The sequence below is a fragment of the Artibeus jamaicensis genome, unplaced genomic scaffold (genome assembly GCF_021234435.1).
Source record: "Artibeus jamaicensis isolate MK-2021 breed Jamaican fruit bat unplaced genomic scaffold, CSHL_Jam_final contig_456, whole genome shotgun sequence".
In the NCBI taxonomy this organism is placed as follows: domain Eukaryota; kingdom Metazoa; phylum Chordata; class Mammalia; order Chiroptera; family Phyllostomidae; genus Artibeus; species Artibeus jamaicensis.
This window is the reverse complement of record NW_026521839.1, coordinates 1,050,159-1,067,209: the sequence shown is the minus strand read 5'-3', so window position 1 is coordinate 1,067,209 and position 17,051 is coordinate 1,050,159.

The following is a 17,051-nucleotide window of genomic DNA, read 5'->3' as shown; positions in this document are numbered from 1 at the left end:
GTATTCGCAAATCAGTAAATGTAATACATCACATAAACAAAAGCAAAGACAAATATCACATGATCATATCAATAGGTGCGGAAAAAGCTTTCGATAAGGTACGACACCCATTTATCATAAAAACACTCGACAAGGTGGGAATACAGGGAGCATTTCTCAAAATAATAAAGGCTATATATGAGAGACCTACAGCCAATATCATACTCAATGGGAAAAAACTAAAAGCTTTTCCACTAAGATCAGGAACAAAACAAGGATGTCCACTTTCACCACTTCTATTCAATATAGTATTGGAAGTTTTAGCCACAGCGATCAGGCAAGAAAAAGAAATAAGAGGAATCCAAATAGGAAAGCAGGAAACAAAATTGTCACTGTTTGCAGATGTCATGATAGTGTACATGAAAAACCCTATAGACTCTACAAAAAAACTGCTCGAACTAATTAATGAATTTGGCAAACAGCTGGTCACAAAGTCAATATCCAGAAATCAAAGGCATTTTTGTATACCAACAATGAATCAGCAGAAGCAGAAATCAAGGGAAAAATCCCATTCAATATAGCAAAAACAAAAATAAAATATCTGGAAATAAACCTAACCAACGAGGTAAAAGACCTGTATGCAGAAAACTACACAGCCCTGAAGAAAGAAATCACGGAAGACACAAACAAATGGAAACATATACCGTGTTCATGGATTGGAAGAATTAACATCATCAAAATGTCCATACTACCCAAAGCAATATACAGATTCAATGCAATCCCTATTAAAATACCAATGGCATATTTCACAGACACAGAACAAACACTTCGAAAATTTATATGGAACCATAAACGAGCCCGAATAGCAGCTGCTCTTTTGAGAAAGAAGAACAAAATAGGAGGAATCACAATACCTGATATCAAACTGTATTACAAGGCCGCTATAATCAAAACAGCCTGGTACTGGCATAAAAACAGGCACATAGACCAATGGAACAGAACAGAGAGCCCAGAAATCAACCCAACTCTCTACAGTCAATTAATATTTGACAAATGGGGCAGTAACATAAAATGGAGTAAAGATAGCCTCTTCAACAAATGGTGTTGGGAGAACTGGACAGCTACGTGCAAAAAAAAAAAATGAAACTTGAGCACAGACTTACACCACACACCAAAATAAATTCAAGGTGGATAAAAGACTTAAATGTAAGCTGTGACACCATGAAAGTCCTAGAGGAGAACGTCGGCAAGAAAATCTCAGATATTTCACGCAGCAACTTTTTTACTGATATGTCCCCTAGAGCAAGGAATATAAAGGAAAGAATAAACAAATGGGATCTCATCAACATAAAAAGCTTCTGCGTGGCTAAAGAAAACAGTATTAAATTAGCAAGACAACCAACTGTATGGGAAAACATATTTGCCAATGATACCTCAGACAAAGGTTTAATCTCCAAAATATACAAAGAACTTACATGACTCCACTCTAAGAAGACACCCACCCCAATTAAAAAATGGGAAAAGGACTTGAACCAACACTTCTCCAAGGAGGACATACAGAACATTCAGAGACACATGAAGAGATGCTCAATATCGTTAGCTATCAGAGAGATGCAAATTAAAACCACAATGAGATACCACTTTACACTGGTCAGGATGGCTATCATAAACAAAGCAACAAACAACAAATGTTGGAGAGGTTGTGGGGAAAAGGGGTCCTCAGTTCACTGTTGGTGGGATTGCAAACTGGTACAACCATTATGGAAAACAGTATGAAATTTTCTCAGAAAAATAAAAATTGACCTGCCTTTTGACCCAACAATTCCACTGCTAGGATTATATCCTAAGGATCCTAAAACATCAATAGCAAAGAACCTATGCACCACAATGTTCATAGCAGCACAATTACAATAGCCAAGAGTTGGAAGCAACCTAGATGCCCATCAGTAAATGAATGGATCAAAAAATTGTGGTACATATACACAATGGAATTCTATGCTGCAGAGAAAGAAGGAGCTACTACCTTTTGCAACAACATGGATGGAACTGGAAAGCATTATGCTGAGTGAAATAGGCCAGGTGTTGAAAGACAAATACCATATGATCTCACCTTTGACAGGAAGCTAAACAACAAAACAAACAAACAAGCAGGGGAAAAAAAAGACAAAGACACTGAAATAGAGAACAAGGGGATAGTGACCAGAGGGGAGAAGGAATGGAATTTAAGGGGAAAAAGGGGGAGGGATTTGGAAAAACAAATAGGAAGGGCACAGGGACGAGAACTAGGGGGCGTGGAAATGGGAGGAAGGTGGGGAGCAAGGGGCAGGGGAGGCTGGGATGGGAGAAATAAACAAAAAACTGTACTTGAAAAATAACTAAATAAAATTAATTAAAATTAACAAAAATGGGATCTCATCAAAATTAAAAGCTTCTGCACAGCTAAAGAAAACAGTATTAAAATAAAAAGAGAACCAACCATATCGGAAAACATATTTTACAATGATATCTCAGGCAAGGGTTTAATCTCCAAAATATATAAAGAACTCACATGACTCCACTCTAGGAAGACAAGCAACCCAATTAAAAAATGGGGAAAGGACTTGAACAGACACTTCTGCAAGGAGGACTTACAGAGGGTCCAGAGACACATGAAAAGATACTCAGTATCCATAGCTATCAGAGAGATGCAAATTAAAACCACAATGAAATACCACCTTGTGAGGGTGACTTTGCCCTCAACCCCCCCATCTGCCACAGATGAAAGTAAACACTATCAAGATATGATCTGCTTGGGGAGGAGAGGTGGCCAGTTTCTCAGAGGAAAAAGGCCAGAAGCCCCTTCCTCCAGGGGCTTTTATTGGGTTGTAATACTCAGGAATACAGGGCTGCAAGGATCAAACAGTAGATAACATTTCAAAGAAATCTGAGGGCTTAGTCTGAGTCAGTGTCTGTTTGGAAAGGGGTTGCAGAAACTTTGGGAGACATACTCATTTCCTGCTCAGACCCTTAACATATGAATAAAAGCACTCTTAGCAAAGCAGGTTTCACAGGACTTTTAGGAATTCTTTCTTATGCCAGATTTACCTGGATCCACTTTAGCAAGGCAAGGAGCTGCATGGCCTCCCCATCACAGGTTTTCAGGCTTAAGAGGATTAGAGCCAGGAAGTGCTTCTCCCAGAGAACTTGGGGACTTGGGCTATGTCAGAATAGCTGGAGGGTGAGGGTCCATCATTCCCTCTTTGTTGCAGCTCCTGAGTCCTTCCACACTGGTCTCCCAAGTGATTGTGTCTGACTTAGGTTGCCCCTCCTCTAAGGGGTCTTACCAATCTCTGACTATCCAACCATGCTTTGGGGCTGGGGAGAAAGTAGAGGCAGCATTTGCTACCAGAGACAAGCTTTGTCTTTTTGTGGCTCACATTCCAGAGGTCACTCACTCATCCTTAGCCATGGGAGTTAGTTACAATTCCTGAAACCAGGCAGAGCAGTTCCTAACACCACCTCACACCAGTCAGAATGGCCATCATAAACAAAGCAACAAACAACAAGTGTTGGAGAGGTTGTAGAGAAAAGGGAACCCTAGTGTACTGTTCGTGGGAATGCAGACTAGTGCAACCGCTACAGAAAACAGTATAGTTTCCTCAGAAAACTAAAAATGGATCTGCCTTTTGACCCAGCAATTCCACTGCTAGGATTATACCCTAAGAACTCTGAAACACCAATTCAAAAGAACCTATGCACCCCAATGTTCACAGCAGCCCAATTTACAATAGACAAGTGCTGGAAGCAACCTAGGTGCCCATCAGTAAAGGAATGGATCAAAAACTGTGGTACATTTACACAATGGAATGCTATGCAGCAGAAAGAAAGGAGCTCCTACCCTTTGCAACAGCATGGATGGAACTAAAAAGCAATACACTAAGTGAAATAAGCCAGGTGGTGAAAGACAAATACCATATAATCTCACCTTTGACAGGTACCTAATCAACAAAACAAACAAACAAGCAAAATATAACCAGACACTGAAATTGAGAACAGGCTGACAGTGACCAGAGGGGATAGTGGAGGGGATTATAGGGGAGAAGGATGAAGGGTTTGCAGGAACTATTATAAAGCACATATGGACAATAACAAAGGGGTGGGTGGAAATGGGAGGGAGGAGGGGAGGGCTGGGATGGGGGGAAAGGCAAAAAAAGGTATTTGAACAACAATTTTTAAAAGGAAGGAAGGAAGGAGAAGGGAAGGGAAGGGAATTGGAAGGGAAGGGAATTGGAAGGGAAGGGAATTGGAAGGGAAGAGAAAGGAAAGAAACTTAGTCTGGCATCAAAGAATGCGGGAACTGCTGCAGGTAACTATCATCTACAGCTGGACTGCTTGTTTGAATATGGGACTACCAGACCAAAATGCAAGAACCCAAATTTGGGTTCTGGTAACATTATTTGAGCCCTGAGCTGTATCTGAAGCCAAATCTACAATGTGAGCCTTTCAGTTAGATGAATTACTAAATTTACTTTTTCTAGGTAAACCATGTGGAGAAATAGTTTCTTTCACCTGCACAGACACATAAAACACCAACACAAAAAGATACTGATATGCATGTATCTGTCTCTCTGCTTTCTCTCCATTTGCCAACTAACCTTTCCCTGCCTTCCTTTTGGAGCACAGCACCAGCAGGAAAACAGCTTCACAGAATAGCAAATACCACTATTAAATGAAATGAAAATCATTTAACTTCACTAGTAAACAAAAAACTGAAAATTACAATGAAGATGATTTCATCTTGACTAAATTGCCCCCTTAAAAAAAACTTTTTAGATGACAATAATCAACTCTAACAAAGCTTTGAGGAAACGAGTACATTTATGTACTGCACTTAACTGTGTAAATTGGTATAGCTATTTAGGGAATTATACTGCAATATATATTAAAGGTCTAAAACTGTTCATAACCTTTGACCCAGTAATCATACAAATTTATCCTAAGAAAATAATTGCATAGATCACTCCCTATCTTATTTGACCCTTGTGGTCTAACTCTAGTTCATCAATGTTCTATTTAAAGACTAATTACTAGAAAGTGTATACTTTCTATATAGTAAAATACAGTGTTCCTACTTATTTTCAGGATAATGAGGACCCGGAATAATATTTCTATGTATACTAATGAAGCTTGGGTTAACTTTTTATTTTAGAGTTCATAATAATTTTGACAAATATCTTTCACATGTAACTGGTACTTAAATCCTGCATTGCAAGTGAGTCCTTTGAATGTTTATTACTCATCTCTCCAATAAAACTGGAAGTTTCTTAAAGTGCTAGCTCTCATCTTTGCAACCATCCAACAACATTTCAGTCAACAAATATGTAGTACACACCCACTATAAGGTGGAAACTGCATAGTAGCTAGTGTAGGGCCATGCGTAGTTGGTGATGAATAACGAGACTGTGATAAATGTCTTACTGGGGATATATGCACTTAAATGAGTGGGAAATATGCCCTGTCTGGGTAGCTCAGTTGGTTGCAGCATCACTCCAATACAACAAAGTTATGGGTTCAGTCCCCAGTCAGAACACATGTTAACCAATGAATACATGAATAGGTGTAACAACAGAATCGATGTCTCTCTGTCTCTCCGTCTCTCTCCTCCCTCTCTCTCTTAAATCAATAAACTAAATATATATATATATGTGTGTGTGTGTGTGTGTGTATATATATATATATGTGTATGTGTATGTATATATATATATATATATATATATATATATTTATATATATATATATATATAATAGGAGATAGAGCCAATGCCAACCCCAAACAAATCAATCCTAACAGGCAGCTTCAGAAATTGTCTGACACCCAAAGGCTTTTCCCCATCGCCTTAAAATCTTAACACAAAGATGGCCAATGCTTGGATGCATTAAAGTGTCCTTTTCTGCAGTTCAAAGATGACCAGAGCATGGGCAGTCTTTTCACCATCTCAGACTCCAGCAATCCTGGTGATGAAAGTTTCTTGAATAGTACACACTGTTTAATAACCCTGTGCCTTTTAACGTTTTCTTCTCTCTGTCTGGAATACCCTTCCCCACTCACTGGAGGTGTGACCACCTGATGAACCCTCCTCTGGGGTGCTTGCTCTAATCCCCTACTCTGCCTCGTGGTACTGTTGTTCCCTGCATTTATCCTTCATGACAGTAGCTCATGGTCTCCAATTACTTATTTCCTTAGCTAATGTTTCCACAATACCTTGCACTCCTTGAGGTTCTCATTCATCCTTGTATTCCAGCATGAAGAGCATCACAGATATATCATATGCTCAATAAACACTTACTAAACAGATTAGTGAATACATTCTAAACTGATTCCACCTGAATGTTTGTGAGAGTCCAGCTGACGTGGCAGAAAATGTTTACACACATTTTGGTCTGGATGGTTCTGCAAGCTCATACGTATACATACTCACAGACACACACATACCCCACCTCCAGGCCTCAGATGCAACCAAACTGTGTGTTTGAGAATGTTAGCAAAGGACGTGCTTGACTAGCTAAAGAACTTCTCCCAGAATAGCCCTGCCCCACTAATCACAAGAGCTCAGGCTGACACTTCAAGAGGTAAACATATTCAGTGTTTTCACCCAAAGGATAACATTTTATCTAATGATGATAATTTGGCACCATAAACACTTTACATTACAAAAAAATCAAAATAAATGCCTGTCAGGTCAACAATTACAAATGGCAAAGGAGAAATAGATTAATTCCTGCAACACTGAGTTTGAATTATCCAGAAGAAAAGTATTTAAAACACAATTTGACACAGATTAATTAGCTTCTTGTCTTCATAAAGCAAGATCTTTTCTTTGGCTTGAAATACACTCCAATTTGCCTGCAGTGTTAAGTATACAGATCTGGGTTACTTTACTTGCTCCATCTTCACCTAAATTTTCATTGAGAATCTTCCATTAGCCTTTGTTTACAGCCCTACCCACAGTCACACTGTCTCCTCACGGGAACACATTTGCACCAGTATGGGGTTGGCTACCAAGCAACCATTCAATAATGAGAAGAGGCTCTCACTCAAAGAGATTCATGAAGCAGCTGCCTAATACTCAGATGTATAAAATAAAAAAAACTGGTCACTTTCACATTTCTCCCTCATAAACTCCTTAAAGTAGATGATTTTGTTGAATTTCATATCCCAGTTCAAGGAACTTCACCTAAGAAAGATACCATATAGGTATGCTTTCACTTTGTTTTATTATAGAATTATTCATAATAGCAAAAAAAAAAGAAAAATTCTAAAACTTCTTCAAAAATAGAAAAATTAAAGTATTCAAGTATTGAAACACCATATTACCCTTAGAAATCATGTTGGAGAATATGTAGCAGTTGGGGAAATTTTTTAAGGGAAGAAGAAAGTAAGTCATAAGCAATATTTGGAGGCACCAAAAATAATGATGAGGAGCATGGATTCTGGACATAGGGTGCCTTGGTTCAAACCCCAGTCTATGACTGCAGACAGGTTACTGAAAGCACCTACTATCTCAGCATCCTCAACTATAAAAGAGAGGTAAGACTAGGACCTAAATCATAAATTGTTGCAAAATTAAATATAAATAAAGCACTTAAAACAGAGCCTGAAACATAGTAAGTGAAACATAAAATTGGCTCTTATTAACATTTATAGCATGCTCCTGCTTTTAAACACAATATTACACGCACAAGATAAAACTTGGAAGAAAATGGCCCAAAATATTAGCAATGGTTATGTCAGTGCAGGTGAGGGTAGTTTGGGGTTTTCTTCTTATGCTCATTTTTTTCTATTCTAGAATAAATATGCAGCATTTTTGTAATTTTAAAAGTTGATATTTTTAATGAAATCATCTTTTCTTATATGCTTTTCCTCTTAAAGTATTCAATAAATAAAACACTGTTTTTAAAAACAAGTATAGCACATTACATTACAATACAATACAATGTACAGCTGCAAATTTTACTGGCAATTAAGTACAAATCCATTGTCATTGGAAGCTTGGAATTCTACGGTGTAAACTAAGGTAGGACTGTAGTTTTACTTTGGTTTTTTTTTTTTATGTTTTATTTCCTGGGATCAACTACCTCAGTATGGAATTCAGAAATGTCATTCATTTATTAACTCAACAAATAAACAAATATTTGAAGTGCCTACTATGTGAACAGAATACACAAAAATCCTTGCCCTCCCACAGTTTTTATTTTAGTGGGGTAAGCAAACAGCAAACAAAATATACAAATAAATTATGTAGCATGCTAGAAGATGATATTTGTATCTAAAAAAAATGGAGAGTGGCAGAAACCGACCAGAGGAGAAGGAAGGAGAGTGGGCTACAGTTTTTTAAAGGTTATTCATCCTAAGCCTCACGGAGCAAGGACTGTATTCCAGAAGTGAATAAAAGTCCTTTGAAAAATACAGACAAATATCCATTCCATTATTCCACAAAGAGTTAATGAGTGCAGAGCAGTGCATGTGCTAGGTGCTGCACTGAATGCTAAGTATCTATCGGTGGCCAAGCAGTTGAGGTTCCTGCCATACTTTACAAAGTATAAAATCTTATGGTCACGATACTATCTGGCCCTTTACAGAAATCATTTCCTGACTCCATTTTTAACCATTGTCATATTGGAAAAACTAATTTGAGGATTTGGGGGAAATCATCATTGTAGTCCATTTAGATAAGAAAAGCCTCTTGTATATAGTTGGGCCTGCTTAGTTTAAATCTATAGTGAGTTGGGAAGAGCAGACTGTACCTTTAGGGTTTAACGCACTTAATGCTCAAGAAGAATTACAAGAAGGCATGTGGTGACATTTGAAGCTACTTCAATTTCAGCTGCCTGCTATCTGACACTCCAAAATAAAATTACTAGAAATTTGCAGTGTACTTACTTTGAAGTTTACATATGAGACCTGTGACTTTCCTGATGCCCCTCAAATACAAAAACAAACAAACAAAAATTTTAGAGATGTGGTTTGCAAGGCAGTGAAAAATATAAATTCAAAACTTGAGTATTATTAACTAAAAATAGCATCCATGCCTCTTTGCAAGCTCCATTATACAAATCTCTATCATAAGTCTATAGAAAGTTTAGATTTCAATTCCAATCCACAAAAATCTCATGTACTCATTCATTAAACAAGTTTTTATTGAGGAACTACTATATACCAGGCATTGCTATTAATTACAGAACAGTTATTTGTCAGGTGTCAGTAGCCTATCCAGTATTATATACCCCTCACCCATGATATTTTCACTTTTTTTAGTTCTAATTTTATTTTATTTTTATTATATTGCATTGATTATGCTATTGTATTTATATATGCTATTATAGTAGTCCCAATTTTTCTCCTTTGGCCCCTCTACCCACCCCTCCACTCCCTCAGTCTGTGCTCCACACTGCTGACCATGTCCATGGTCATGTATATCTGTTCTTTGGCTACTCCATTCCCTATGCTGTACTTTACATCCCCATGACTATCAAGTAACTACCAATTTGTACTTCTTAATCCCTTTACCTTTTTTTCCCATCCCTCACCCCTCCTCCCATCTGTCAACCCAGCTAAGCTATCATTTAGAATCAACGGGCAGATAAAAAGCTTCCAGACAAGAAAAAGCTAAAGAAGTTCATCATCGCCAAACCAGCATCACATGAAATGTTAAGGGACTTCTTTAAGAAGATTAAAAATATGAACCATAAAGTGGCAACAAATACATATCTATCAACAATGGAATCTAAAAAACAAAATAAACCAACAAGCAGAACAGAAACAGAATTACAGATATTTTCACTTTTAAATGAGATGAAAAACAAATATATCCCTATTATCTTGGAATGTATAATCTACTGGAAAAGAAAGAACCTAAATAAACACAATAATAAAACATCACAATCGTACAGAAAGTGTGAAGAATAGGGTTCTAGGAAGAGGATAATAGGGCACCTCATTCCCATCAGAACACTAGGAAAGCTCCGTGAAGGATGGGGCATCTGAGAGGGGACCCAGAGGAGAAGCAGGACTAAGCTAGGAGAATTGTGCAGAAAGGGTACCTCTACCCCTTGACACAAAATTCACACGCTGAAATGCTAGTGTGATATGAGTAGTATTATTACCCTCTACATACACACACACACACACACACACACACACACCCCAACTTACAAATGAGTCAACTGAGGCTAGGAGAACTGCCAATTCATCCATTTGCCAAGTAAATGGCAAATCTGAGATCAAAGTCAGGCTGGCTCCAGGGCCAGAGTTACTCCTGCCCCATTGTGTGCACCTCCTACCTGCTGCTCAAAGCTAACACAGGCAGGAAGCCCCACTTCCCAGCTCCCATTTCAGGCCATGTAACACTAGGCTATTCTCAGAAGACACGGATTTCAGAGCCATGTGATTTTGCTTTAAAGTTTCCATATTCAGGGAAAAGAAATGCCAAAAGTTATCATTTAAACTAAGCTCAGTTCCATACTCTCTGGCATTCTGGCAATTCACTCACCCCACCCTCCATGACACCTCTGCTTCTCAGACTTCTTTGGGAAAAAAAACATCACCACCAACTTTTTGAATTTTTGGAGATTCCAGAAAAAGCCCTTGGTGTTTTGTGACATACAATCTCCACATCACCTGGTTTCCCAGTCTGATGGGGTTGCTCACTTCCTGAAGATGCACAGGAGGCCGAGTGCAAGTCCTTCAAACCTCTGGAAACCCCCAAGCAGAGAGCCACGTCCCTTTCAGGGCAAACACAGATATGGAGAGACACAGCCCCACATCTGCTTGTGGTCATTCAGTTCCCACCGTGAATGAAAAATAACTAGAGTGCAGTGATGGAAACTTCACAAGCCTAACAGCCACTTACATGGTATTTCTAAAGAGTCGTTGGAACCCAGAGGTTTGTCTGATCAACAACAGAGCCCCCAATTCTTTCTTTCTTAGTTTGTAATGATTCTAGAGCTTGGATCAAATCTCAAATCCTTCTCACAATGGCAATGTGACTGTGGGAATTTAACTGTCATCTCAGAACCTCAGTTTACTAATACCATGTGATCAAAAATTCATTTACTTTCCTATAGCCTCTTTGACTGATATTCTTCTGGTTTTCACCAGTGAGGCAATACTGGTTTATAAAATATTCTATACCTGTAGTTTTAATAAATAGCCACAGCCTTGAGCTCTACAGGTAAACTCTGTCCCAGAATCTGTCCAAAATCCAGGAACAAAGGGGTTAATAATTGACACATTTGGGACTTCCAGGACCTCATAGCTGGTATCCATTCAGATTGATTGATGCTGAAGATAGTCAAGGTACCCAACAGCATCTATATTCTTGCTCCCCACCATAGGTTCTCCCAGGGACCTCCAAGGCCAGCCACGCTTCCTCCATGTGGTCCTCCAGGTGCTGAGGATCCCATGCTCTGCTGACACCCATATACAGCAGCCTATCCACTATGCTACCATATGCCAGTATTTGCTCCACCTGCAAGAGTGTGTATTCATCTGGCAGAAGTCGGGTGGGGGATGCCTTTGGCAGCACTACTCTCAGCCCATCTGGACCACAGAGCTATGAGCTACAACTGCCTGTCTCAGGCCAACGTTCCTGATAATCATCTCTGTGTGGCCCCTCCCGGACATTGCAGCCACCATGAGCCAGGCTCTGAGAGAAGCAGAGAAAGGATACACTAGATGGCCAGGCCAGGCTCGGGCCAATGGCTACAGGCTCCAACTCTATGGCTGGCACTCCCAAGAGAAGAGAATACTTTTTGGAGTCCTACATTACTACAATTTTTCCCGTTTCACAGATAAAGAAATTGAAGAACAAAGAGACTATTTAAAATGTAAGCATCCAAATCTAAACCCAGGCACCTCAGTGACAGAGAGTGTGCCTACGCTTCACCCTGCACCATTCAACTTGAAGTATAGATTGAACTTAATTAAAAATGACATTCCAGTAAATTATTTTCAAGGCTTAGTTGACTGGAGAGAATTTGTCCATATAAAAATCATAGGCAAAATTATAAAATCTAAAAAAAAATTTGAATGTAATTTCTTTCTGTAGTTCAGCAGAAATTGAAAGAAATCTTAGAACCATGAACAATATTATTGATTTTAAAAGAAAGTCTCTACTTTTTAAGATAGCGAGTCACCTAATGACTGTCAACTGAACAGACAGGTGAACAGCACTGGGTATGAGTCCATGCATCACACCACAGGATGTCACTTAGCATATGACAGCATGCCATCAGAAGACCACACCAACAACATCTAAACATCAACAAATGACCTGCAAACATCATATTGTAATGAACTATGTGCACTACAGCTTCCGTCACTTGGTATGCAGTTTTATAAGTTCAGTTCAGAGAATAAAAAGAATTCATGATAAATTTTTATGTGTAGCTTAACATATACATTAACTCATATAGCAGTAATGCTTCTTTAGTATTATTTAAATCCAACCCCTGCTTTCATGTACAAAAAAGATATTTCATAAGTGCATATAAAAGCGAGCTAGCAAGTTTATAAGAATCTGAGTGTGGTATCCAAGCACTCCTTCCTGGCACAAAGCAGCCCTCCTAATCTGGCAATCACACAAAGCCTCATCCATGGCTGGGGGCAGAGCTGTGCCCACAGAATAAGAACATCCAGATAATATCAAAAACTACAGTAGATGTAGTTCACTTTTTTCTTTTTCTTCTTTTAAATGAAGGAGGGGTGCCAACCCTCTTTGGGGAAATACCCTCTCCTTTTATGTGGTTCTGGCAGAATGCATCAGGATGCTTTCTGTGGCAGAAATTAAGAAAAAACAAAAAAACCTGATAGCCAGTCTCACATCATGAGACAACAATTTCACATAAAGAGAAGCCAAAATGGAAAGCAATTCAAGGACATCAGGTCCCCTGTTCTTCAGAGATGTAAGCAACCTTTCCTGGAAGCAATCTCACCTCCAGCAGATTTTCATTCAAGTCTCATTGGCTGGATATTCAGTCACACACACCCTTCTAAACCAAGTATTCACATGGGGAGAGGCACTGCCTCCCTGATGCAGATTCACCTAAACAGCCCCTACATTCCAGAGAAGATACCACTTGGGCTTGAATTCCACACTCACCAGAAAAAAATCATAAAGGTAGGCCATATGGAAGAAAGGGAGTCATTTAACAGATTGATATATAATTATTTCCCTTTCTATCAAAAGACAGCAAATATTGTCAAATAATGCAATCACTCATTTTTCAACCCTGACAAAAATGTATACTAGCCATGTAAGCAGGAGGCTGGATCCAAACTGGGAGCTAGATTTGCCATTTATTTACTGGTCTGTGCAACATCCACTGGCCACTGAGTTACAAAAGTGTTAAATGTTTAGAAGAAGCTGGTCAAATAACCAAGCAAACACAATCTATTCAGAGCAGACAATTAGTGTTGCTACTTGTATCTGAGGGGTATTTATAAATGGTCGTATGGCTTTAGCAATCTGTTCATAGTTATGGTGGGCTTTCAAAGAAGTTTCTTCATTCAGCAGCTCAGACATTTCCACCAAGGACCCCTGGTGTCTCATCTTTTTTTCTGTGTCTGAGCTCTGCCTACCATGGGGTTGGCGTCAACACCAGACTCCGTGCTCCACACAGATGCGACAGCTCAAGCTTTACTCTCAGAACTAAATGGCTGCCTCACTTTTAGGCCCCATATCCTCATCCTAAATGATCTATGGGGAAAGAAAATGGCGGTTCCAATAGCACACAGCCAGGTCCTGGGATATTTCATTGTCCCGAAATAAATCATTCAACTTAAACCCAAATTCATAAGTGCAACCAGGGGAAAGAATACACAGGTTGGCATGGGTCAGTCATACTCTATCTTTTGAACTGTGTGTGGGATCAGTCCCACTCCCACTCCACATGGAAAGGGGCATTTCAGGGTATAGTTAAAGGGAGAAAGGGAGAAAAAACAATGGCTATTGGAGTGACAAAACAACATGATTCCACTGCATCTGTCCTGCACACCTGAGCTCCTGCATACAGGAGTGGATCCAGCAAGCCTCCAGCTTCCAGGGCTATTTCAGAGCTACATTTAACAAAACCACATGACTTGTTTTACTCATTCAACATAAAGAAAGAGATCTATAAAATGATGGCACATTTTATTCAACCAGGGTCCCAGAATTATAGTCATGGCACCTGTGGCATCCCACGCTGTTGGCTCGGTTGCAAGTTTTTGTGGCCACAGCTCTCACTGATAAGACATCGTGTCAAAGCAGCTTCAGGATTCATGCTCACTGGGCTGTAACCATTGCTAATCGAGCTTGGAGATTAGTTGCTGGCATCGGACACAAAGATGTGAGACAAAAGCCAGCTAAGCGATGAGATGCTGGCCCAGATTGGCACATGGATCATTTTCACTCAATTTCCTTCTGTTGATAGATCAAAGTACTCTGAGCACAGCAGTCAACCAGGAAAAAATTCCAAAACCTGCATCTGTCCATCCAGCACACAGCCACAGCCTGGAGACAGAGTAAAGAACAGAAAGGGAATTCCTAGCTTTCAAACAGATTATCAAGGAACAAGATGAAAAATGTACAAACTATGATCTGCAGCCCAAATAGGATATTACTGTTATAACATGCCAAGTCTGCAGCAGGCATCAAGAAGCAGTCCGGTACACTCAGAACATGCCTGGGCTGTAGTCTACAGACATATTTGACCAATTACCTTGACACTTGAGTAAATTCACTTGGTGTCTCTAAGACTCAATTTCTTCCTCTGTAGAATGGGAGTAATAAAACAAAGTAAATAACTGTCGAAGTGTCTGCATAATTCACAATTATACCTTTTAACTCTCACCCAATATAATGATTTCATTAATGATTCCCTAGAAGCCATTTTCTACTATGGTCATAGGTAGTAAAATCTGGCCAGTTCTGACCCAACCACATTTCTCTCCCTGATCCTGGGTTGGCCAAAAAGTTCGTTTGGGTTTTTTCCATAAGGTGGGTCTAGTACCCCTTGGTTGTCTTGAACTTCATTCAAAAAATTTTGTTAGATTGTATTGTGAAAGCTATCATATCAGCATGCATTAAAAAAATCAAAATTGGTGAATTTTTGTATTGCCATTTTAATATGGAACATGGAAGAAAACACATGACATTTTGTTACATTATGCTTTATTATTTCAAAAGGTAAAAACACATCTAAAGTGAAAAAAAAAGATTTATGCAGCATACAGAGAAGATGCTGTTACTGACCTAATGTGTCAAATAAGCCAAAGTGGCTTGCAAAGTTTTATGCTGGAGATTTCTTCTCACTAGATGATTGTGGGGGCGACTTTGCCCTCAAGCCCCGCGTCTGCCACAGATGAAAGTAACACTACCAAGACATGATTTGCTTGGGGAGGAGAGGTGTCCAGTTTCTCGGAGGAAAAAGGCCAGGAGCCCCTTCCTCCAAGGGCTTTTATTGGGTTGTAATACACAGGAATACAGGGCAGCAAGGATCAAACAGTAGATAACATTTCAAAGAAATCTGAGGGATTAGTGTGAGTCAGAGTCTGTCAGGTAAGGGGGTTGCAGAAACTTTGGGAGATGTACTCATTTCCTGCTCAGACCCTTAACATATGAATGAAAGCACTCTTAGCAAAGCAGGCTTCCCAGGACTTTTAGGAACTCTTTCTTACGCCAGATTTACCTGGATCCACTCTAGTAAGGCAAGGAGCTGCACCCCACCCCATCAGGTTTTCAAGCTTAAGTGCATTAGAGCCAGGAAGCGCTTCTCCCAGAGGACATGGGGACTCAGGCTATGTCAGAATAGCTGGGGAACAAGGGTCCATTGCTCCCTCTTTGTCGCAGCCCCCTGAGTCCTTCCATGATGACCTCCCAAGTGATTGTGTCTGGCTTAGGTTGCCCCTCACTGTGAGCAGTCTTACATATCATGGACATTCACCAGGCTTTAGGGGCAGGGGAGTAAGCTGAGGCAGCGTTTGCTACCAGAGACAAGCTTTGTCTCCTGTGACTCGCACTCCAGAGGTCACTCACTCAGTCTTAGCCATGGGGCAGTTACAATTCCCAAAACCAGGCAGAGAGGTTCCCAATAGATGATGTTCCACAGTCAGGTGGACCAGTTGAAATTGATAGCAATCAAAGGAAAACATTAATTGAGAACAATCACCATTATACCAGGTGGGAGATAGCTGACAAAAATATCCGAATCAATAAGTGAAAATGAAAATGGAAAATGTGTCTTTTATTTTACAAAAAAATGATACAAACTTTTTGGTCAAAGCGGGATTGAGAAATGGGCCTGAAAGGGAACAGTCATGCAGCTGGGCCCCTTCAGAGTGTCAGGCCCAGTGACATAGAACCTCCTGCTGTGAGCACTCAAACCCACTGGCCAGCACAGGAAGACAATCTATGTGAAGACATTTGAAAGCAGTCATGCAAAGACACACAAATTCCATAATCTTCCATCAATCCTTCTCAATCCCCTTTTTTTGTTTAAAACATGTAAATTGGTTTCTGTTACTTGCAAGCAAAGAACCCCTAATGTCTGACTCTCAGAGAGACTTTGAAGATTAAATGAGATAATAATGCTTTGTAAATGAAAAGTGCTATAAAAACTGATAAGGGCAATAAGTTTAATGACTGACAAAGACAGCAGAGCTGGACAAAACACATGTACTGTTTTTAAATTAAAAACCAAAATTATCTTGGAGAAAAGTATTTTCTCTACATGAAAAGATGTTTAAGATAGATCATTAAGCAGATATTCAGGTTACCAAAGCAGAAATTATTTATACCAAGGGGTCAGCAAACCTTTTCTGTAAAGGGCCAGATAGTAAATCTTTTCGCTGTAGCTTTGCAAGCCATACAATCTCTGCCACAACTACTCTGCTCTTATATCAAGAAAGCAGCCACATGTACTATAGAAATGCATGGGTGTGGTTGTGCTCCAATAAGACTTTATTTATGGACACTGAAATGCAATTTCATATGAACTTTACATATCACAAAATAATAGTCCTCCTTTTATTTTTTCAACCATTAAAAATATTA